Raw genomic sequence first — 24655 nt, forward strand, 5'->3', positions numbered from 1 at the left:
CACTCGTGCTTGCCTTGAGGCCAGGGGTCACGTTTACTTTGCCCTGAGCTAGGGCAAGCGTGGGATGAGCTCCTAGCAAGGCACTGGAGACCACCTGGGTTCCTAGGAGAACGCTCACTTTCTTCACTGAGCGTATTCCTAGGAGTGACTAGAAGACGGTTCATGGCAATGTCTTTCAGTCAGCCTTGAGGCCGCCACTATCTACCTTTCAACTGGGGGAAATCCTGCCTTTTTCCAGGCTTCTCAATGACAAACTGGATCACCCCGCACATGTACCTAGCTTCTCTGACAATCCCAAAGAGACCATTGGAACGCAATCCGGCCTTCTGCGATGAAACTTTTGGATGCAGTGTGCTCTGCATGTGGTGAACGGCATAATCCTCTAAATGTCCTCAGTAGGCCTAGGTGACTTTGGATGTTGCAAATGCCTAGCAATGCTCAGGGTAAATCTCTTCTTTATTTCGGGCTGGACCTAAAGGCCAGTTTCCGCATCACTTAGAGAGACCTCGAGCAGGAGTCCCCAGACTGAAGTGGCGCCCCGGTGGTTTCCTTCAGGGCCTCTTATGTTTCCTCAAAGTGGCAGACCCGCAGGGAATGAAAGCCTGCCGCGAACCGCCTTCCTGAGGCTCTTTCAAAGCTGTGGAACGCTAGCCATAGAGAACACATTCGTTCCCCGTCCTTCCAACTGCATAGTGAGGGAAGTTCCCCGAGCTGTGTATCCCTTGATTGTGCCCAGAAGGCTTTGGGTACACAGTGTCCTTCCTTGGCAGGAATTGACCATGTGAGAGTCTTGAGCACTGTGGGCCATAGTAAAGCTAAAGCCGTCCATTGACTAAGACTTCCTGGAACCCGGTGCACCTCTATCTCTGGTAATGGGAAAATGTGCACCTTACCTCAAGACTAGAGGTCACATTTAGTTGGCCCTCTAGCTACAGTACGCAACTGGGGTGAGCTCCCAGGAAGGAATCGCAAGCCCCTGGATTCTTTAGGAAAAAAACTCTGTGCTCTTCAGCGGCACCTGTGGCGTGAAGAGTCTCCTGGTGGTGTGGTTTTCAGCAGGCTTGGAAGCTGCAATGGAGCTGCTGTCAAAAGGGGGAAATACGGGCTTCTCCCATATTCTCCCGTTTACAACTTGATGCCACAGCGCATTTACTAGCACTCTCTGACTGACTGCTGGAGACTTTCAGCCCCACTGGGCCTTTCTATGATCACACTTCGTTGGACGCGGGGTGTTTTGCGTGCCACGAATAGCATTACATGCTTCATGAACTAGTCCGGCCTAGGTGACTTTGGATGGACCAAATGGCTAAGAATTTGACCGGTATTTCAGGATTTTCTGGCAGGCTGGACCTACCGTGTACCTTGCTTCCCAATAGAGAGATGACAGGTAAGAGTTGCCAGGATGCACTTTAGGCGCAGGGGTTCTTTCAGTGCAGTTCAGAGGGCCTCCGCGGAGGCAGAGCCACGTTGAATGGAATACTGGCCAAAACGTGGTCCTGGGGCTGCCTTACAGCTGTAGAAATCAAGTTCTGCAGGCGAGAATCTGTTCATCACACTTCCCTCTGCATACAAAGAGTCGACCCCAACCGTCTCTTCTGTGTTATGTTTCTCGGAATATAAAAGGGGACTACGGCGCACACACTCTCCCTCAGAAGGGAATGCCTACGCGACTCTCTTAGGCCTACGGAAAGCCGTAGAGGAGTTAAAGCACTCTGCCGAGTCAGGACGCACGGAGATGGCTGCACACAAAACTTTGCTGATAGGAAACACTCGTGCTTGCCTTGAGGCCAGGGGTCACGTTTACTTTGCCCTGAGCTAGGGCAAGCGTGGGATGAGCTCCTAGCAAGGCACTGGAGACCACCTGGATTCCTAGGAGAACGCTCACTTTCTTCACTGAGCGTATTCCTAGGAGTGACTAGAAGACGGTTCATGGCAATGTCTTTCAGTCAGCCTTGAGGCCGCCACTATCTACCTTTCAACTGGGGGAAATCCTGCCTTTTTCCAGGCTTCTCAATGACAAACTGGATCACCCCGTACATGTACCTAGCTTCTCTGACAATCCGAAAGAGACCATTGGAACGCAATCCGGCCTTCTGCGATGAAACTCTTGGATGCAGTGTGCTCTGCATGTGGTGAACGGAATAATCCTCTAAATGTCCTCAGTAGGCCTAGGTGACTTTGGATGTTGCAAATGCCTAGCAATGCTCAGGGTAAATCTCTTCTTTATTTCGGGCTGGACCTAAAGGCCAGTTTCCGCATCACTTAGAGAGACCTCGAGCAGGAGTCCCCAGACTGAAGTGGCGCCCCGGTTGTTTCCTTCAGGGCCTCTTATGTTTCCTCAAAGTGGCACACCCGCATGGAATGAAAGCCTGCCACGAACCGCCTTCCTGAGGCTCTTTCAAAGCTGTGGAACGCTAGCCATAGAGAACACATTCGTTCCCGGCCCTTCCAACTGCATAGTGAGGGAAGTTCTCCGAGTTGTGTATCCCTTGATTGTGCCCAGAAGGCTTTGGGTACACAGTGTCCTTCCTTGGCAGGAATTGACCATGTGAGAGTCTTGAGCACTGTGGGCCATAGTAAAGCTAAAGCCGTCCATTGACTAAGACTTCCTGGAAACCGGTGCACCTCTATCTCTGGTAATGGGAAAATGTGCACCTTACCTCAAGACTAGAGGTCACATTTAGTTGGCCCTTTAGCTACAGTACGCAACTGGGGTGAGCTCCCAGGAAGGAATCGCAAGACCCTGGACTCTTTAGGAAAAAAACTCTGTGCTCTTCAGCGGCACCTGTGGCGTGAAGAGTCTCCTGGTGGTGTGGTTTTCAGCAGGCTTGGAAGCTGCAATGGAGCTGCTGTCAAAAGGGGGAAATACGGGCTTCTCCCATATTCTCCCGTTTACAACTTGATGCCACAGCGCATTTACTAGCACTCTCTGACTGACTGCTGGAGACTTTCAGCCCCACTGGGCCTTTCTATGAACACACTTTGTTGGACGCGGGGTGTTTTGCGTGCCACGAATAGCATTACACGCATCATGACCTAGTCCGGCCTAGGTGACTTTGGATGGACCAAATGGCTAAGAATTTGACCGGTATTTCAGGATTTTCTGGCAGGCGGGACCTACCATGTACCTTGCTTCCCAATAGAGAGATGATAGGTAAGAGTTGCCAGGATGCACTTTAGGCGCAGGGGTTCTTTCAGTGCAGTTCAGAGGGCCTCCGAGGAGGCAGAGCCACGTTGAATGGAATACTGGCCAAAACGTGGTCCGGGGGCTGCCTTACAGCTGTAGAAATCAAGTTCTGTAGGCGAGAATCTGTTCATCACCCTTCCCTCTGCATACAAAGAGTCGACCCCAACCGTCTGTTCTGTGTTATGTTTCTCGGAAAATAAAAGGGGACTACGGCGCACACACTCTCCCTCAGAAGGGAATTCCTACGTGACTCTCTTAGGCCTACGGAAAGCCGTAGAGGAGTTAAAGCAGTCTGTCGAGTCAGGACGCACGGAGATGGCTGCACACAAAACTTTGCTGATAGGAAACACTCGTGCTTCCCTTGAGGCCAGGGGTCACGTTTACTTTGCCCTGAGCTAGGGCAAGCGTGGGATGAGCTCCTAGCAAGGCACTGGAGACCACCTGGATTCCTAGGAGAACGCTCACTTTCTTCACTGAGCGTATTCCTAGGAGTGACTAGAAGACGGTTAATGGCAATGTCTTTCAGTCAGCCTTGAGGCCGCCACTATCTACCTTTCAACTGGGGGAAATCCTGCCTTTTTCCAGGCTTCTCAATGACAAACTGGATCACCCCGTACATGTACCTAGCTTCTCTGACAATCCCAAAGAGACCATTGGAACGCAATCCGGCCTTCTGCGATGAAACTCTTGGATGCAGTGTGCTCTGCATGTGGTGAACGGAATAATCCTCTAAATGTCCTCAGTAGGCCTAGGTGACTTTGGATGTTGCAAATGCCTAGCAATGCTCAGGGTAAATCTCTTCTTTATTTCGGGCTGGACCTAAAGGCCAGTTTCCGCATCACTTAGAGAGACCTCGAGCAGGAGTCCCCAGACTGAAGTGGCGCCCCGGTTGTTTCCTTCAGGGCCTCTTATGTTTCCTCAAAGTGGCACACCCGCATGGAATGAAAGCCTGCCACGAACCGCCTTCCTGAGGCTCTTTCAAAGCTGTGGAACGCTAGCCATAGAGAACACATTCGTTCCCGGCCCTTCCAACTGCATAGTGAGGGAAGTTCTCCGAGTTGTGTATCCCTTGATTGTGCCCAGAAGGCTTTGGGTACACAGTGTCCTTCCTTGGCAGGAATTGACCATGTGAGAGTCTTGAGCACTGTGGGCCATAGTAAAGCTAAAGCCGTCCATTGACTAAGACTTCCTGGAAACCGGTGCACCTCTATCTCTGGTAATGGGAAAATGTGCACCTTACCTCAAGACTAGAGGTCACATTTAGTTGGCCCTTTAGCTACAGTACGCAACTGGGGTGAGCTCCCAGGAAGGAATCGCAAGCCCCTGGACTCTTTAGGAAAAAAACTCTGTGCTCTTCAGCGGCACCTGTGGCGTGAAGAGTCTCCTGGTGGTGTGGTTTTCAGCAGGCTTGGAAGCTGCAATGGAGCTGCTGTCAAAAGGGGGAAATACGGGCTTCTCCCATATTCTCCCGTTTACAACTTGATGCCACAGCGCATTTACTAGCACTCTCTGACTGACTGCTGGAGACTTTCAGCCCCACTGGGCCTTTCTATGAACACACTTTGTTGGACGCGGGGTGTTTTGCGTGCCACGAATAGCATTACACGCATCATGAACTAGTCCGGCCTAGGTGACTTTGGATGGACCAAATGGCTAAGAATTTGACCGGTATTTCAGGATTTTCTGGCAGGCGGGACCTACCATGTACCTTGCTTCCCAATAGAGAGATGATAGGTAAGAGTTGCCAGGATGCACTTTAGGCGCAGGGGTTCTTTCAGTGCAGTTCAGATGGCCTCCGAGGAGGCAGAGCCACGTTGAATGGAATACTGGCCAAAACGTGGTCCGGGGGCTGCCTTACAGCTGTAGAAATCAAGTTCTGTAGGCGAGAATCTGTTCATCACCCTTCCCTCTGCATACAAAGAGTCGACCCCAACCGTCTGTTCTGTGTTATGTTTCTCGGAAAATAAAAGGGGACTACGGCGCACACACTCTCCCTCAGAAGGGAATTCCTACGTGACTCTCTTAGGCCTACGGAAAGCCGTAGAGGAGTTAAAGCAGTCTGTCGAGTCAGGACGCACGGAGATGGCTGCACACAAAACTTTGCTGATAGGAAACACTCGTGCTTCCCTTGAGGCCAGGGGTCACGTTTACTTTGCCCTGAGCTAGGGCAAGCGTGGGATGAGCTCCTAGCAAGGCACTGGAGACCACCTGGATTCCTAGGAGAACGCTCACTTTCTTCACTGAGCGTATTCCTAGGAGTGACTAGAAGACGGTTCATGGCAATGTCTTTCAGTCAGCCTTGAGGCCTCCACTATCTACCTTTCAACTGGGGAAAATCCTGCTTTTTTCCACGCTTCTCAATGACAAACTGGATCACCCCGCACATGTACCTAGCTTCTCTGACAATCCCAAAGAGACCATTGGAACGCAATCCGGCCTTCTGCGATGAAACTTTTGGATGCAGTGTGCTCTGCATGTGGTGAACGGCATAATCCTCTAAATGTCCTCAGTAGGCCTAGGTGACTTTGGATGTTGCAAATGCCTAGCAATGCTCAGGGTAAATCTCTTCTTTATTTCGGGCTGGACCTAAAGGCCAGTTTCCGCATCACTTAGACCTCGAGCAGGAGTCCCCAGACTGAAGTGGCGCCCCGGTGGTTTCCTTCAGGGCCTCTTATGTTTCCTCAAAGTGGCAGACCCGCATGGAGTGAAAGCCTGCCACGAACCGCCTTCCTGAGGCTCTTTCAAAGCTGTGGAACGCTAGCCATAGAGAACACATTGGTTCCCGGCCCTTCCAACTGCATAGTGAGGGAAGTTCCCCGAGCTGTGTATCCCTTAATTGTGCCCAGAAGGCTTTGGGTACACAGTGTCCTTCCTTGGCAGGAATTGACCATGTGAGAGTCTTGAGCACTGTGGGCCATAGTAAAGCTAAAGCCGTCCATTGACTAAGACTTCCTGGAAACCGTTGCACCTCTATCTCTGGTAATGGGAAAATGTGCACCTTACCTCAAGACTAGGGGTCACATTTAGTTGGCCCTTTAGCTACAGTACGCAACTGGGGTGAGCTCCCAGGAAGGAATCGCAAGCCACTGGATTCTTTAGGAAAAAAACTCTGTGCTCTTCAGCGGCACCTGTGGCGTGAAGAGTCTCCTGGTGGTGTGGTTTTCAGCAGGCTTGGAAGCTGCAATGGAGCTGCTGTCAAAAGGGGGAAATACGGGCTTCTCCCATATTCTCCCGTTTACAACTTGACGCCACAGCGCATTTACTAGCACTCTCTGACTGACTGCTGGAGACTTTCAGCCCCACTGGGCCTTTCTATAATCACACTTCGTTGGACGCGGGGTGTTTTGCGTGCCACGAATAGCATTACACGCTTCATGAACTAGTCCGGCCTAGGTGACTTTGGATGGACCAAATGGCTAAGAATTTGACCGGTATTTCAGGATTTTCTGGCAGGCTGAACCTACCGTGTACCTTGCTTCCCAATAGAGAGATGACAGGTAAGAGTTGCCAGGATGCACTTTAGGCGCAGGGGTTCTTTCAGTGCAGTTCAGAGGGCCTCCGCGGAGGCAGAGCCACGTTGAATGGAATACTGGCCAAAAGGTGGTCCTGGGGCTGCCTTACAGCTGTAGAAATCAAGCTCTGCAGGCGAGAATCTGTTCATCACCCTTCCCTCTGTATACAAAGAGTCGACCCCAACCATCGGTTCTGTGTTATGTTTCTCGGAAAATAAAAGGGGACTACGGCGCACACACTCTCCCTCAGAAGGGAATTCCTTCGTGACTCTCTTAGGCCTACGGAAAGCCGTAGAGGAGTTAAAGCAGTCTGTCGAGTCAGGACGCACGGAGATGGCTGCACACAAAACTTTGCTGATAGGAAGCACTCGTGCTTCCCTTGAGGCCAGGGGTCACGTTTACTTTGCCCTGAGCTAGGGCAAGCGTGGGATGAGCTCCCAGCAAGGCACTGGAGACCACCTGGATTCCTAGGAGAACGCTCACTTTCTTCACTGAGCGTATTCCTAGGAGTGACTAGAAGACGGTTCATGGCAATGTCTTTCAGTCAGCCTTGAGGCCGCCACTATCTACCTTTCAACTGGGGGAAATCCTGCCTTTTTCCAGGCTTCTCAATGACAAACTAGATCACCCCGTACATGTACCTAGCTTCTCTGACAATCCCAAAGAGACCATTGGAACGCAATCCGGCCTTCTGCGATGAAACTTTTGGATGCAGTGTGCTCTGCATGTGGTGAACGGCATAATCCTCTAAATGTCCTCAGTAGGCCTAGGTGACTTTGGATGTTGCAAATGCCTAGCAATGCTCAGGGTAAATCTCTTCTTTATTTCGGGCTGGACCTAAAGGCCAGTTTCCGCATCACTTAGAGAGACCTCGAGCAGGAGTCCCCAGACTGAAGTGGCGCCCCGGTGGTTTCCTTCAGGGCCTCTTATGTTTCCTCAAAGTGGCAGACCCGCATGGAATGAAAGCCTGCCACGAACCGCCTTCCTGAGGCTCTTTCAAAGCTGTGGAACGCTAGCCATAGAGAACACTTTCGTTCCCGGCCCTTCCAACTGCATATTGAGGGAACTTCCCAGAGCTGTGTATCCCTTGATTGTGCCCAGAAGGCTTTGGGTACACAGTGTCCTTCCTTGGCAGGAATTGACCATGTGAGAGTCTTGAGCACTGTGGGCCATAGTAAAGCTAAAGCCGTCCATTGACTAAGACTTCCTGGAAACCGGTGCACCTCTATCTCTGGTAATGGGAAAATGTGCACCTTACCTCAAGACTAGAGGTCACATTTAGTTGGCCCTTTAGCTACAGTACGCAACTGGGGTGAGCTCCCAGGAAGGAATCGCAAGCCCCTGGATTCTTTAGGAAAAAAACTCTGTGCTCTTCAGCGGCACCTGTGGCGTGAAGAGTCTCCTGGTGGTGTGGTTTTCAGCAGGCTTGGAAGCTGCAATGGAGCTGCTGTCAAAATGGGGAAATACGGGCTTCTCCCATATTCTCCCGTTTACAACTTGACGCCACAGCGCATTTACTAGCACTCTCTGACTGACTGCTGGAGACTTTCAGCCCCACTGGGCCTTTCTATGAACACACTTCGTTGGACGCGGGGTGTTTTGCGTGCCACAAATAGCATTACACGCATCATGAACTAGTCCGGCCTAGGTGACTTTGGATGGACCAAATGGCTAAGAATTTGACCGGTATTTCAGGATTTTCTGGCAGGCTGGACCTACCGTGTACCTTGTTTCCCAATAGAGAGATGATAAGTAAGAGTTGCCAGAATGCACTTTAGGCGCAGGGGTTCTTTCAGTGCAGTTCAGAGGGCCTCCGAGGAGGCAGAGCCACGTTCAATGGAATACTGGCCAAAACGTGGTCCTGCGGCTGCCTTACAGCTGTAGAAATCAAGTTCTGCAGGCGAGAATCTGTTCATCACCCTTCCCTCTGCATACAAAGAGTCGACCCCAACCGTCTGTTCTGTGTTATGTTTCTCGGAAAATAAAAGGGGACTACGGCGCACACACTCTCCCTCAGAAGGGAATTCCTACGCGACTCTCTTAGGCCTACGGAAAGCCGTAGAGGAGTTAAAGCACTCTGCCGAGTCAGGACGCATGGAGATGGCTGCACACAAAACTTTGATGATAGGAAACACTCGTGCTTGCCTTGAGGCCAGGGGTCACGTTTACTTTGCCCTGAGCTAGGGCAAGCGTGGGATGAGCTCCTAGCAAGGCACTGGAGACCACCTGGATTCCTAGGAGAACGTTCAATTTCTTCACTGAGCGTATTCCTAGGAGTGACTAGAAGACGGTTAATGGCAATGTCTTTCAGTCAGCCTTGAGGCCGCCACTATCTACCTTTCAACTGGGGGAAATCCTGCCTTTTTCCAGGCTTCTCAATGACAAACTAGATCACCCCGTACATGTACCTAGCTTCTCTGACAATCCCAAAGAGACCATTGGAACGCAATCCGGCCTTCTGCGATGAAACTTTTGGATGCAGTGTGCTCTGCATGTGGTGAACGGCATAATCCTCTAAATGTCCTCAGTAGGCCTAGGTGACTTTGGATGTTGCAAATGCCTAGCAATGCTCAGGGTAAATCTCTTCTTTATTTCGGGCTGGACCTAAAGGCCAGTTTCCGCATCACTTAGAGAGACCTCGAGCAGGAGTCCCCAGACTGAAGTGGCGCCCCGGTGGTTTCCTTCAGGGCCTCTTATGTTTCCTCAAAGTGGCAGACCCGCATGGAATGAAAGCCTGCCACGAACCGCCTTCCTGAGGCTCTTTCAAAGCTGTGGAACGCTAGCCATAGAGAACACATTCGTTCCCGGCCCTTCCAAGTGCATAGTGAGGGAAGTTCCCCGAGCTGTGTATCCCTTGATTGTGCCCAGAAGGCTTTGGGTACACAGTGTCCTTCCTTGGCAGGAATTGACCATGTGAGAGTCTTGAGCACTGTGGGCCATAGTAAAGCTAAAGCCGTCCATTGACTAAGACTTCCTGGAAACCGGTGCACCTCTATCTCTGGTAATGGGAAAATGTGCACCTTACCTCAAGACTAGAGGTCACATTTAGTTGGCCCTTTAGCTACAGTACGCAACTGGGGTGAGCTCCCAGGAAGGAATTGCAAGCCACTGGATTCTTTAGGAAAAAAACTCTGTGCTCTTCAGCGGCACCTGTGGCGTGAAGAGTCTCCTGGTGGTGTGGTTTTCAGCAGGCTTGGAAGCTGCAATGGAGCTGCTGTCAAAAGGGGGAAATACGGGCTTCTCCCATATTCTCCCGTTTACAACTTAACGCCACAGCGCATTTACTAGCACTATCTGACTGACTGCTGGAGACTTTCAGCCCCACTGGGCCTTTCTATGATCACACTTCGCTGGACGCGTGGTGTTTTGCGTGCCACGGATAGCATTACACGCTTCATGAACTAGTCCGGCCTAGGTGACTTTGGATGGACCAAATGGCTAAGAATTTGACCGGTATTTCAGGATTTTCTGGCAGGCTGGACCTACCGTGTACCTTGCTTCCCAATAGAGAGATGACAGGTAAGAGTTAGCAGGATGCACTTTAGGCGCAGGTGTTCTTTCAGTGCAGTTCAGAGGGCCTCCGAGGAGGCAGAGCCACGTTGAATGGAATACTGGCCAAAACGTGGTCCTGGGGCTGCCTTACAGCTGTAGAAATCAAGCTCTGCAGGCGAGAATCTGTTCATCAACCTTCCCTCTGCATACAAATAGTCGACCCCAACCGTCTGTTCTGTGTTATGTTTCTCGGAAAATAAAAGGGGACTACGGCGCACACACTCTCCCTCAGAAGGGAATTCCTACGTGACTCTCTTAGGCCTACGGAAAGCTGTAGAGGAGTTAAAGCACTCTATCGAGTCAGGATGCATGGAGATGGCTGCACACAAAACTTTGCTGATAGGAAACACTCGTGCTTCCCTTGAGGCCAGGGGTCACGTTTACTTTACCCTGAGCTAGGTCAAGCGTGGGATGAGCTCCTAGCAAGGCACTGGAGACCACCTGGATTCCTAGGAGAATGCTCACTTTCTTCACTGAGCGTATTCCTAGGAGTGACTAGAAGACGGTTAATGGCAATGTCTTTCAGTCAGGCTTGAGGCCGCCACTATCTACCTTTCAACTGGGGGAAATCCTGCCTTTTTCCAGGCTTCTCAATGACAAACTTGATCACCCCGCACATGTACCTAGCTTCTCTGACAATCCCAAAGAGACCATTGGAACGCAATCTGGCCTTCTGCGATGAAACTTTTTGATGCAGTGTGCTCTGCATGTGGTGAACGGCATAATCCTCTAAATGTCCTCAGTAGGCCTAGGTGACTTTGGATGTTGCAAATGCCTAGCAATGCTCAGGGTAAATCTCTTCTTTATTTCGGGCTGGACCTAAAGGCCAGTTTCCGCATCACTTAGAGAGACCTCGAGCAGGAGTCCCCAGACTGAAGTGGCGCCCCGGTGGTTTCCTTCAGGGCCTCTTATGTTTCCTCAAAGTGGCAGACCCGCATGGAATGAAAGCCTGCCACAAACCGCCTTCCTGAGGCTCTTTCAAAGCTGTGGAACGCTAGCCATAGAGAACACATTCGTTCCCGGCCCTTCCAACTGCATAGTGAGGGAAGTTCCCCGAGCTGTGTATCCCTTGATTGTGCCCAGAAAGCTTTGGGTACACAGTGTCCTTCCTTGGCAGGAATTGACCATGTGAGAGTCTTGAGCACTCTGGGCCATAGTAAAGCTAAAGCCGTCCATTGACTAAGACTTCCTGGAAACCGGTGCACCTCTATCTCTGGTAATGGGAAAATGTGCACCTTACCTCAAGACTAGAGGTCACATTTAGTTGGCCCTTTAGCTACAGTACGCAACTGGGGTGAGCTCCCAGGAAGGAATCGCAAGCCCCTGGATTCTTTAGGAAAAAAACTCTGTGCTCTTCAGCGGCACCTGTGGCGTGAAGAGTCTCCTGGTGGTGTGGTTTTCAGCAGGCTTGGAAGCTGCAATGGAGCTGCTGTCAAAAGGGGGAAATACGGGCTTCTCCCATATTCTCCCGTTTACACCTTGACGCCACAGCGCATTTACTAGCACTCTCTGACTGACTGCTGGAGACTTTCAGCCCCACTGGGCCTTTCTATGATCACACTTCGTTGGACGCGGGGTGTTTTGCGTGCCACGAATAGCATTACACGCTTCATGAACTAGTCCGGCCTAGGTGACTTTGGATGGACCAAATGGCTAAGAATTTGACCGGTATTTCAGGATTTTCTGGCAGGCTGGACCTACCGTGTACCTTGCTTCCCAATAGAGAGATGACAGGTAAGAGTTGCCAGGATGCACTTTAGGCGCAGGGGTTCTTTCAGTGCAGTTCAGAGGGCCTCCGCGGAGGCAGAGCCACGTTGAATGGAATACTGGCCAAAACGTGGTCCTGGGGCTGCCTTACAGCTGTAGAAATCAAGTTCCGCAGGCGAGAATCTGTTCATCACCCTTCCCTCTGCATACAAATAGTCGACCCCAACCGTCTGTTCTGTGTTATGTTTCTCGGAAAATAAAAGGGGACTACGGCGCACACACTCTCCCTCAGAAGGGAATTCCTTCGCGACTCTCTTAAGCCTACGGAAAGCCGTAGAGGAGTTAAAGCACTCTGCCGAGTCAGGACGCACGGAGATGGCTGCACACAAAACTTTGCTGATAGGAAACACTCGTGCTTGCCTTGAGGCCAGGGGTCACGTTTACTTTGCCCTGAGCTAGGGCAAGCGTGGGATGAGCTCCTAGCAAGGCACTGGAGACCACCTGGATTCCTAGGAGAACGCTCACTTTCTTCACTGAGCGTATTCCTAGGAGTGACTAGAAGACGGTTAATGGCAATGTCTTTCAGTCAGCCTTGAGGCCGCCACTATCTACCTTTCAACTTGGGGAAATCCTGCCTTTTTCCTGTCTTCTCAATGACAAACTGGATCACCCCGCACATGTACCTAGCTTCTCTGACAATCCCAAAGAGACCATTGGAACGCAATCCGGCCTTCTGCGATGAAACTTTTGGATGCAGTGTGCTCTGCATGTGGTGAACGGCATAATCCTCTAAATGTCCTCAGTAGGCCTAGGTGACTTTGGATGTTGCAAATGCCTAGCAATGCTCAGGGTAAATCTCTTCTTTATTTCGGGCTGGACCTAAAGGCCAGTTTCCGCATCACTTAGAGAGACCTCGAGCAGGAGTCCCCAGACTGAAGTGGCGCCCCGGTGGTTTCCTTCAGGGCCTCTTATGTTTCCTCAAAGTGGCAGACCCGCATGGAATGAAAGCCTGCCACGAACCGCCTTCCTGAGGCTCTTTCAAAGCTGTGGAACGCTAGCCATAGAGAACACATTCGTTCCCGGCCCTTCCAACTGCATAGTGAGGGAACTTCCCCGAGCTGTGTATCCCTTGATTGTGCCCAGAAGGCTTTGGGTACACAGTGTCCTTCCTTGGCAGGAATTGACCATGTGAGAGTCTGGAGCACTGTGGGCCATAGTAAAGCTAAAGCCGTCCATTGACTAAGACTTCCTGGAAACCGGTGCACCTCTATCTCTGGTAATGGGAAAATGTGCACCTTACCTCAAGACTAGAGGTCACATTTAGTTGGCCCTTTAGCTACAGTACGCAACTGGGGTGAGCTCCCAGGAAGGAATCGCAAGCCCCTGGATTCTTTAGGAAAAAAACTCTGTGCTCTTCAGCGGCACCTGTGGCGTGAAGAGTCTCCTGGTGGTGTGGTTTTCAGCAGGCTTGGAAGCTGCAATGGAGCTGCTGTCAAAAGGGGGAAATACGGGCTTCTCCCATATTCTCCCGTTTACAACTTGACGCCACAGCACATTTACTAGCACTCTCTGACTGACTGCTGGAGACTTTCAGCCCCACTGGGCCTTTCTATGATCACACTTCGTTGGACGCGGGGTGTTTTGCATGCCACGAATAGCATTACACGCTTCATGAACTAGTCCGGCCTAGGTGACTTTGGATGGACCAAATGGCTAAGAATTTGACCGGTATTTCAGGATTTTCTGGCAGGCTGGACCTACCGTGTACCTTGCTTCCCAATAGAGAGATGACAGGTAAGAGTTGCCAGGATGCACTTTAGGCGCAGTGGTTCTTTCAGTGCAGTTCAGAGGGCCTCCGAGGAGGCAGAGCCACGTTGAATGGAATACTGGCCAAAAGGTGGTCCTGGGCCTGCCTTACAGCTGTAGAAATCAAGCTCTGCAGGCGAGAATCTGTTCATCACCCTTCCCTTTGCATACAAATATTCGACCCAAACCGTCTGTTCTGTGTTATGTTTCTCGGAAAATAAAAGGGGACTACGGCGCACACACTCTCCCTCAGAAGGGAATTCCTACGTGACTCTCTTAGGCCTACGGAAAGCTGTAGAGGAGTTAAAGCACTCTATCGAGTCAGGATGCATGGAGATGGCTGCACACAAAACTTTGCTGATAGGAAACACTCGTGCTTCCATTGAGGCCAGGGGTCACGTTTACTTTGCCCTGAGCTAGGGCAAGCGTGGGATGAGCTCCTAGCAAGGCACTGGAGACCACCTGGATTCCTAGGAGAATGCTCACTTTCTTCACTGAGCGTATTCCTAGGAGTGACTAGAAGACGGTTAATGGCAATGTTTTTGAGTCAGCCTTGAGGCCGCCACTATCTACCTTTCAACTGGGGGAAATCCTGCCTTTTTCCAGGCTTCTCAATGACAAACTGGATCACCCCGCACATGTACCTAGCTTCTCTGACAATCCCAAGGAGACCATTGGAACGCAATCCGGCCTTCTGGGATGAAACTTTTGGATGCAGTGTGCTCTGCATGTGGTGAACGGCATAATCCTCTAAATGTCCTCAGTAGGCCTAGGTGACTTTGGATGTTGCAAATGCCTAGCAATGCTCAGGGTAAATCTCTTCTTTATTTCGGGCTGGACCTAAAGGCCAGTTTCCGCATCACTTAGAGAGACCTCGAGCAGGAGTCCCCAGACTGAAGTGGCGCCCCGGTGGTTTCCTTCAGGGCCTCTTATGTTTCCTCAAAGTGGCAGACCCGCATGGAATGAAAGCCTGCCACGAACCGCCTTCCTGAGGCTCTTTCAAAGCTGTGGAACGCTAGCCATAGAGAACACATTCGTTCCCGGCCCTTCCAACTGCATAGTGAGGGAAGTTCCCCGAGCTGTGTATCCCTTGATTGTGCCCAGAAGGCTTTGGGTACACAGTGTCCTTCCTTGGCAGGAATTGACCATGTGAGAGTCTTGAGCACTGTGGGCCATAGTAAAGCTAAAGCCGTCCATTGACTAAGACTTCCTGGAAACCGGTGCACCTCTATCTCTGGTAATGGGAAAATGTGCACCTTACCTCAAGACTAGAGGTCACATTTAGTTGGCCCTTTAGCTACAGTACGCAACTGGGGTGAGCTCCCAGGAAGGAATCGCAAGCCCCTGGACTCTTTCGGAAAAAAACTCTGTGCTCTTCAGCGGCACCTGTGGCGTGAAGAGTCTCCTGGTGGTGTGGTTTTCAGCAGGCTTGGAAGCTGAAATGGAGCTGCTGTCAAAAGGGGGAAATACGGGCTTCTCCCATATTCTCCCGTTTACAACTTGACGCCACAGTGCATTAACTAGCACTCTCTGACTGACTGCTGGAGACTTTCAGCCCCACTGGGCCTTTCTATGATCACACTTCGTTGGATGCGGGGTGTTTTGTGTGCCACGAATAGCATTACACGCTTCATGAACTAGTCCGGCCTAGGTGACTTTGGATGGACCAAATGGCTAAGAATTTGACCGGATTTTCAGGATTTTCTGGCAGGCTGGACCTACCGTGTACCTTGCTTCCCAATAGAGAGATGACAGGTAAGAGTTGCCAGGATGCACTTTAGGCGCAGGGGTTCTTTCAGTGCAGTTCAGAGGGCCTCCGCGGAGGCAGAGCCACGTTGAATGGAATACTGGCCAAAACGTGGTCCTGGGGCTGCCTTACAGCTGTAGAAATCAAGTTCTGCAGGCGAGAATCTGTTCATCACCCTTCCCTCTGCATACAAAGAGTCGACCCCAACCGTCTCTTCTGTGTTATGTTTCTCGGAAAATAAAAGGGGACTACGGCGCACACACTCTCCCTCAGAAGGGAATGCCTACGTGACTCTCTTAGGCCTACGGAAAGCCGTAGAGGAGTTAAAGCACTCTGCCGAGTCAGGACGCCCGGAGATGGCTGCACACAAAACTTTGCTGATAGGAAACACTCGTGCTTGCCTTGAGGCCAGGGGTCACGTTTACTTTGCCCTGAGCTAGGGCAAGCGTGGGATGAGCTCCTAGCAAGGCACTGGAGACCCCCTGGATTCCTAGGAGAACGCTCACTTTCTTCACTGAGCGTATTCCTAGGAGTGACTAGAAGACGGTTAATGGCAATGTCTTTCAGTCAGCCTTGAGGCCGCCACTATCTACCTTTCAACTGGGGGAAATCCTGCCTTTTTCCAGGCTTCTCAATGACAAACTGGATCACCCCGCACATGTACCTAGCTTCTCTGACAATCCCAAAGAGACCATTGGAACGCAATCCGGCCTTCTGCGATGAAACTCTTGGATGCAGTGTGCTCTGCATGTGGTGAACGGCATAATCCTCTAAATGTCCTCAGTAGGCCTAGGTGACTTTGGATGTTGCAAATGCCTAGCAATGCTCAGGGTAAATCTCTTCTTTATTTCGGGCTGGACCTAAAGGCCAGTTTCCGCATCACTTAGAGAGACCTCGAGCAGGAGTCCCCAGACTGAAGTGGCGCCCCGGTGGTTTCCTTCAGGGCCTCTTATGTTTCCTCAAAGTGGCAGACCCGCATGGAATGAAAGCCTGCCACGAACCGCCTTCCTGAGGCTCTTTCAAAGCTGTGGAACGCTAGCCATAGAGAACACATTCGTTCCCGGCCCTTCCAACTGCATAGTGAGGGAAGTTCCCCGAGCTGTGTATCCCTTGATTGTGCCCAGAAGGCTTTGGGTACACAGTGTCCTTCCTTGGCAGGAATTGACCATGTGAGAGTCTTGAGCACTGTGGGCCATAGTAAAGCTAAAGCCGTCCATTGACTAAGACTTCCTGGAAACCGGTGCACCTCTATCTCTGGTAATGGGAAAATGTGCACCTTACCTCAAGACTAGAGGTCACATTTAGTTGGCCCTTTAGCTACAGTACGCAACTGGGGTGAGCTCCCAGGAAGGAATCGCAAGCCCCTGGACTCTTTAGGAAAAAAACTCTGTGCTCTTCAGCGGCACCTGTGGCGTGAAGAGTCTCCTGGTGGTGTGGTTTTCAGCAGGCTTGGAAGCTGCAATGGAGCTGCTGTCAAAAGGGGGAAATACGGGCTTCTCCCATATTCTCCCGTTTACAACTTGACGCCACAGTGCATTAACTAGCACTCTCTGACTGACTGCTGGAGACTTTCAGCCCCACTGGGCCTTTCTATGATCACACTTCGTTGGATGCGGGGTGTTTTGCGTGCCACGAATAGCATTACACACTTCATGAACTAGTCCGGCCTAGGTGACTTTGGATGGACCAAATGGCTAAGAATTTGACAGGTATTTCAGGATTTTCTGCCAGGCTGGACCTACCATGTACCTTGCTTCCCAATAGAGAGATGACAGGTAAGAGTTGCCAGGATGCACTTTAGGCGCAGAGGTTCTTTCAGTGCAGTTCAGAGGGCCTCCGAGGAGGCAGAGCCACGTTGAATGGAATACTGGCCAAAAGGTGGTCCTGGGCCTGCCTTACAGCTGTAGAAATCAAGCTCTGCAGGCGAGAATCTGTTGATCACCCTTCCCTCTGCATACAAAGAGTCGACCCCAACCGTCTCTTCTGTGTTATGTTTCTCGGAAAATAAAAGGGGACTACGGCGCACACACTCTCCCTCAGAAGGGAATTCCTACGTGACTCTCTTAGGCCTACGGAAAGCTGTAGAGGAGTTAAAGCACTCTATCGAGTCAGGACGCACGGAGATGGCTGCACACAAAACTTTGCTGATAGGAAACACTCGTGCTTCCATTGAGGCCAGGGGTCACGTTTACTTTGCCCTGAGCTAGGGCAAGCGTGGGATGAGCTCCTAGCAAGGCACTGGAGACCACCTGGATTCCTAGGAGAATGCTCACTTTCTTCACTGAGCGTATTCCTAGGAGTGACTAGAAGACGGTTAATGGCAATGTCTTTCAGTCAGCCTTGAGGCCGCCACTATCTACCTTTCAACTGGGGGAAATCCTGCCTTTTTCCAGGCTTCTCAATGACAAACTGGATCACCCCGCACATGTACCTAGCTTCTCTGACAATCCCAAAGAGACCATTGGAACGCAATCCGGCCTTCTGCGATGAAACTTTTGGATGCAGTGTGCTCTGCATGTGGTGAACGGCATAATCCTCTAAATGTCCTCAGTAGGCCTAGGTGACTTTGGATGTTGCAAATGCCTAGCAATGCTCAGGGTAAATCTCTTCTTTATTTCGGGCTGGACCTAAAGGCCAGTTTCCGCATCACTTAGAGAGACCTCGAGCAGGAGTCCCCAGACTGAAGTGGCGCCCCGGTGGTTTCCTTCAGGGCCTCTTATGTTTCCTCAAAGTGGCAGACCCGCATGGAATGAAAGCCTGCCACGAACCGCCTTCCTGAGGCTCTTTCAAAGCTGTGGAACGCTAGCCATAGAGAACACATTCGTTCCCGGCCCTTCCAACTGCATAGTGAGGGAAGTTCTCCGAGCTGTGTATCCCTTGATTGTGCCCAGAAGGCTTTGGGTACACAGTGTCCTTCCTTGGCAGGAATTGACCATGTGAGAGTCTTGAGCACTGTGGGCCATAGTAAAGCTAAAGCCGTCCATTGACTAAGACTTCCTGGAAACCGGTGCACCTCTATCTCTGGTAATGGGAAAATGTGCACCTTACCTCAAGACTAGAGGTCACATTTAGTTGGCCCTTTAGCTACAGTACGCAACTGGGGTGAGCTCCCAGGAAGGAATCGCAAGCCCCTGGATTCTTTAGGAAAAAAACTCTGTGCTCTTCAGCGGCACCTGTGGCGTTGAGAGTCTCCTGGTGGTGTGGTTTTCAGCAGGCTTGGAAGCTGCAATGGAGCTGCTGTCAAAAGGGGGAAATACGGGCTTCTCCCATATTCTCCCGTTTACAACTTGACGCCACAGCGCATTTACTAGCACTCTCTGACTGACTGCTGGAGACTTTCAGCCCCACTGGGCCTTTCTATGATCACACTTCGTTGGACGAGGGGTGTTTTGCGTGCAACGAATAGCATTACACGCTTCATGAAGTAGTCCGGCCTAGGTGACTTTGGATGGACCAAATGGCTAAGAATTTGACCGGGATTTCAGGATTTTCTGGCAGGCTGGACCTACCGTGGACCTTGCTTCCCAATAGAGAGATGACAGGTAAGAGTTGCCAGGATGCACTTTAGGCGCAGGGGTTCTTTCAGTGCAGTTCAGAGGGCCTCCGCGGAGGCAGAGCCACGTTGAATGGAATACTGGCCAAAAGGTGGTCCTGGGGCTGCCTTACAGCTGTAGAAATCAAGCTCTGCAGGGGAGAATCTGTTCATCACCCTTCCCTCTGCATACAAAGAGTCGACCCCAACCGTCTCTTCTGTGTTATGTTTCTTGGAAAATAAAAGGGGACTACGGCACACACACTCTCCCTCAGAAGGGAATTCCTACGCGACTCTCTTAGGCCTACGGAAAGCCGTAGAGGAGTTAAATCACTCTGCCGAGTCAGGACGCATGGAGATGGTTGCACACAAAACTTTGCTGATAGGAAACACTCGTGCTTGCCTTGAGGCCAGGGGTCACGTTTACTTTACCCTGAGCTAGGTCAAGCGTGGGATGAGCTCCTAGCAAGGCACTGGAGACCACCTGGATTCCTAGGAGAACGCTCACTTTCTTCACTGAGCGTATTCCTAGGAGTGACTAGAAGACGGTTCATGGCAATGTCTTTCAGTCAGCCTTGAGGCCGCCACTATCTACCTTTCAACTGGGGGAAATCCTGCCTTTTTCCAGGCTTCTCAATGACAAACTGGATCACCCCGCACATGTACCTAGCTTCTCTGACAATCCCAAAGAGACCATTGGAACGCAATCCGGCCTTCTGCGATGAAACTTTTGGATGCAGTGTGCTCTGCATGTGGTGAATGGCATAATCCTCTAAATGTCCTCAGTAGGCCTAGGTGACTTTGGATGTTGCAAATGCCTAGCAATGCTCAGGGTAAATCTCTTCTTTATTTCGGGCTGGACCTAAAGGCCAGTTTCCGCATCACTTAGAGAGACCTCGAGCAGGAGTCCCCAGACTGAAGTGGCGCCCCGGTGGTTTCCTTCAGGGCCTCTTATGTTTCCTCAAAGTGGCAGACCCGCAGGGAATGAAAGCCTGCCACGAACCGCCTTCCTGAGGCTCTTTCAAAGCTGTGGAACGCTAGCCATAGAGAACACATTCGTTCCCGGCCCTTCCAACTGCATAGTGAGGGAAGTTCCCCGAGCTGTGTATCCCTTGATTGTGCCCAGAAGGCTTTGGGTACACAGTGTCCTTCCTTGGCAGGAATTGACCATGTGAGAGTCTTGAGCACTGTGGGCCATAGTAAAGCTAAAGCCGTCCATTGACTAAGACTTCCTGGAAACTGGTGCACCTCTATCTCTGGTAATGGGAAAATGTGCACCTTACCTCAAGACTAGAGGTCACATTTAGTTGGCCCTATAGCTACAGTACGCAACTGGGGTGAGCTCCCAGGAAGGAATCGCAAGCCCCTGGATTCTTTAGGAAAAAAACTCTGTGCTCTTCAGCGGCACCTGTGGCGTGAAGAGTCTCCTGCTGGTGTGGTTTCCAGCAGGCTTGGAAGCTGCAATGGAGCTGCTGTCAAAAGGGGGAAATACGGGCTTCTCCCATATTCTCCCGTTTACAACTTGACGCCACAGCGCATTTACTAGCACTCTCTGACTGACTGCTGGATACTTTCAGCCCCACTGGGCCTTTCTATGATCACACTTCGCTGGACGCGGGGTGTTTTGCGTGCCACGAATAGCATTACACGCTTCATGAACTAGTCCGGCCTAGGTTACTTTGGATGGACCAAATGGCTAAGAATTTGACCGGATTTTCAGGATTTTCTGGCAGGCTGGACCTACCGTGGACCTTGCTTCCCAATAGAGAGATGACAGGTAAGAGTTGCCAGGATGCACTTTAGGCGCAGGGGTTCTTTCAGTGCAGTTCAGAGGGCCTCCGCGGAGGCAGAGCCACGTTGAATGGAATACTGGCCAAAAGGTGGTCCTGGGGCTGCCTTACAGCTGTAGAAATCAAGCTCTGCAGGCGAGAATCTGTTCATCACCCTTCCCTCTGCATACAAAGAGTCGACCCCAACCGTCTCTTCTGTGTTATGTTTCTCGGAAAATAAAAGGGGACTACGGCGCACACACTCTCCCTCAGAAGGGAATTCCTACGCGACTCTCTTAGGCCTACGGAAAGCCGTAGAGGAGTTAAAGCAGTCTGTCGAGTCAGGACGCACGGAGATGGCTGCACACAAAACTTTGCTGATAGGAAACACTCGTGCTTGCCTTGAGGACAGGGGTCACGTTTACTTTGCCCTGAGCTAGGGCAAGCGTGGGATGAGCTCCTAGCAAGGCACTGGAGACCACCTGGATTCCTAGGAGAACGCTCACTTTCTTCACTGAGCGTATTCCTAGGAGTGACTAGAAGACGGTTCATGGCAATGTCTTTCAGTCAGCCTTGAGGCCGCCACTATCTACCTTTCAACTGGGGGAAATCCTGCCTTTTTCCAGGCTTCTCAATGACAAACTGGATCACCCCGCACATGTACCTAGCTTCTCTGACAATCCCAAAGAGACCATTGGAACGCAATCCGGCCTTCTGCGATGAAACTTTTGGATGCAGTGTGCTCTGCATGTGGTGAACGGCATAATCCTCTAAATGTCCTCAGTAGGCCTAGGTGACTTTGGATGTTGCAAATGCCTAGCAATGCTCAGGGTAAATCTCTTCTTTATTTCGGGCTGGACCTAAAGGCCAGTTTCCGCATCACTTAGAGAGACCTCGAGCAGGAGTCCCCAGACTGAAGTGGCGCCCCGGTGGTTTCCTTCAGGGCCTCTTATGTTTCCTCAAAGTGGCAGACCCGCAGGGAATGAAAGCCTGCCACGAACCGCCTTCCTGAGGCTCTTTCAAAGCTGTGGAACGCTAGCCATAGAGAACACATTCGTTCCCGGCCCTTCCAACTGCATAGTGAGGGAAGTTCCCCGAGCTGTGTATCCCTTGATTGTGCCCAGAAGGCTTTGGGTACACAGTGTCCTTCCTTGGCAGGAATTGACCATGTGAGAGTCTTGAGCACTGTGGGCCATAGTAAAGCTAAAGCCGTCCATTGACTAAGACTTCCTGGAAACCGGTGCACCTCTATCTCTGGTAATGGGAAAATGTGCACCTTACCTCAAGACTAGAGGTCACATTTAGTTGGCCCTTTAGCTACAGTACGGAACTGGGGTGAGCTCCCAGGAAGGAATCGCAAGCCCCTGGATTCTTTAGGAAAACAACTCTGTGCTCTTCAGCGGCACCTGTGGCGTGAAGAGTCACCTGGTGGTGTGGTTTTCAGCAGGCTTGGAAGCTGCAATGGAGCTGCTGTCAAAAGGGGGAAATACGGGCTTCTCCCATATTCTCCCGTTTACAACTTGACGCCACAGCGCATTTACTAGCACTCTCTGACTGACTGCTGGAGACTTTCAGCCCCACTGGGCCTTTCTATGATCACACTTCGCTGGACGCGGGGTGTTTTGCGTGCCACGAATAGCATTACACGCTTCATGAACTAGTCCGGCCTAGGTGACTTCGGATGGACCAAATGGCTAAGAATTAGACCGGTATTTCAGGATTTTCTGGCAGGCTGGACCTACCGTGTACCTTGCTTCCCAATAGAGAGATGACAGGTAAGAGTTGCCAGGATGCACTTTAGGCGCAGGGGTTCTTTCAGTGCAGTTCAGAGGGCCTCCGCGGAGGCAGAGCCACGTTGAATGGAATACTGGCCAAAAGGTGGTCCTGGGGCTGCCTTACAGCTGTAGAAATCAAGCTCTGCAGGCGAGAATCTGTTCATCACCCTTCCCTCTGTATACAAAGAGTCGACCCCAACCATCTGTTCTGTGTTATGTTTCTCGGAAAATAAAAGGGGACTACGGCGCACACACTCTCCCTCAGAAGGGAATTCCTACGTGACTCTCTTAGGCCTACGGAAAGCCGTAGAGTAGTTAAAGCAGTCTGTCGAGTCAGGACGCACGGAGATGGCTGCACACAAAACTTTGCTGATAGGAAACACTCGTGCTTCCCTTGAGGCAAGGGGTCACGTTTACTTTTCCCTGAGCTAGGGCAAGCGTGGGATGAGCTCCTAGCAAGGCACTGGAGACCACCTGGATTCCTAGGAGAACGCTCACTTTCTTCACTGAGCGTATTCCTAGGAGTGACTAGAAGACGGTTCATGGCAATGTCTTTCAGTCAGCCTTGAGGCCGCCACTATCTACCTTTCAACTGGGGGAAATCCTGCCTTTTTCCAGGCTTCTCAATGACAAACTGGATCACCCCGCACATGTACCTAGCTTCTCTGACAATCCCAAAGAGACGATTGGAACGCAATCCGGCCTTCTGCGATGAAACTTTTGGATGCAGTGTGCTCTGCATGTGGTGAACGGCATAATCCTCTAAATGTCCTCAGTAGGCCTAGGTGACTTTGGATGTTGCAAATGCCTAGCAATGCTCAGGGTAAATCTCTTCTTTATTTCGGGCTGGACCTAAAGGCCAGTTTCCGCATCACTTAGAGAGACCTCGAGCAGGAGTCCCCAGACTGAAGTGGCGCCCCGGTGGTTTCCTTCAGGGCCTCTTATGTTTCCTCAAAGTGGCAGACCCGCAGGGAATGAAAGCCTGCCACGAACCGCCTTCCTGAGGCTCTTTCAAAGCTGTGGAACGCTAGCCATAGAGAACACATTCGTTCCCGGCCCTTCCAACTGCATAGTGAGGGAAGTTCCCCGAGCTGTGTATCCCTTGATTGTGCCCAGAAGGCTTTGGGTACACAGTGTCCTTCCTTGGCAGAAATTGACCATGTGAGAGTCTTGAGCACTGTGGGCCATAGTAAAGCTAAAGCCGTCCATTGACTAAGACTTCCTGGAAACCGGTGCACCTCTATCTCTGGTAATGGGAAAATGTGCACCTTACCTCAAGACTAGAGGTCACATTTAGTTGGCCCTTTAGCTACAGTACGCAACTGGGGTGAGCTCCCAGGAAGGAATCGCAAGCCCCTGGATTCTTTAGGAAAAAAACTCTGTGCTCTTCAGCGGCACCTGTGGAGTGAAGAGTCTCCTGGTGGTGTGGTTTTCAGCAGGCTTGGAAGCTGCAATGGAGCTGCTGTCAAAAGGGGGAAATACGGGCTTCTCCCATATTCTCCCGTTTACAACTTGACGCCACAGCGCATTTACTAGCACTCTCTGACTGACTGCTGGAGACTTTCAGCCCCAGTGGGCTTTCTATGATCACACTTCGCTGGACGCGGGGTGTTTTGCGTGCCACGAATAGCATTACACGCTTCATGAACTAGTCCGGCCTAGGTGACTTTGGATGGACCAAATGGCTAAGAATTTGACCGGTATTTCAGGATTTTCTGGCAGGCTGGACCTACCGTGTACCTTGCTTCCCAATAGAGAGATGACAGGTAAGAGTTGCCAGGATGCACTTTAGGCGCAGGGGTTCTTTCAGTGCAGTTCAGAGGGCCTCCGCGGAGGCAGAGCCACGTTGAATGGAATACTGGCCAAAAGGTGGTCCTGGGGCTGCCTTACAGCTGTAGAAATCAAGTTCTGCAGGCGAGAATCTGTTCATCACCCTTCCCTCTGTATACAAAGAGTCGACCCCAACCATCTGTTCTGTGTTATGTTTCTTGGAAAATAAAAGGGGACTACGGCGCACACACTCTCCCTCAGAAGGGAATTCCTACGTGACTCTCTTAGGCCTACGGAA

The sequence above is a fragment of the Mesoplodon densirostris genome, chromosome Y (assembly GCF_025265405.1).
Source record: "Mesoplodon densirostris isolate mMesDen1 chromosome Y, mMesDen1 primary haplotype, whole genome shotgun sequence".
NCBI lineage: Eukaryota > Metazoa > Chordata > Mammalia > Artiodactyla > Ziphiidae > Mesoplodon > Mesoplodon densirostris.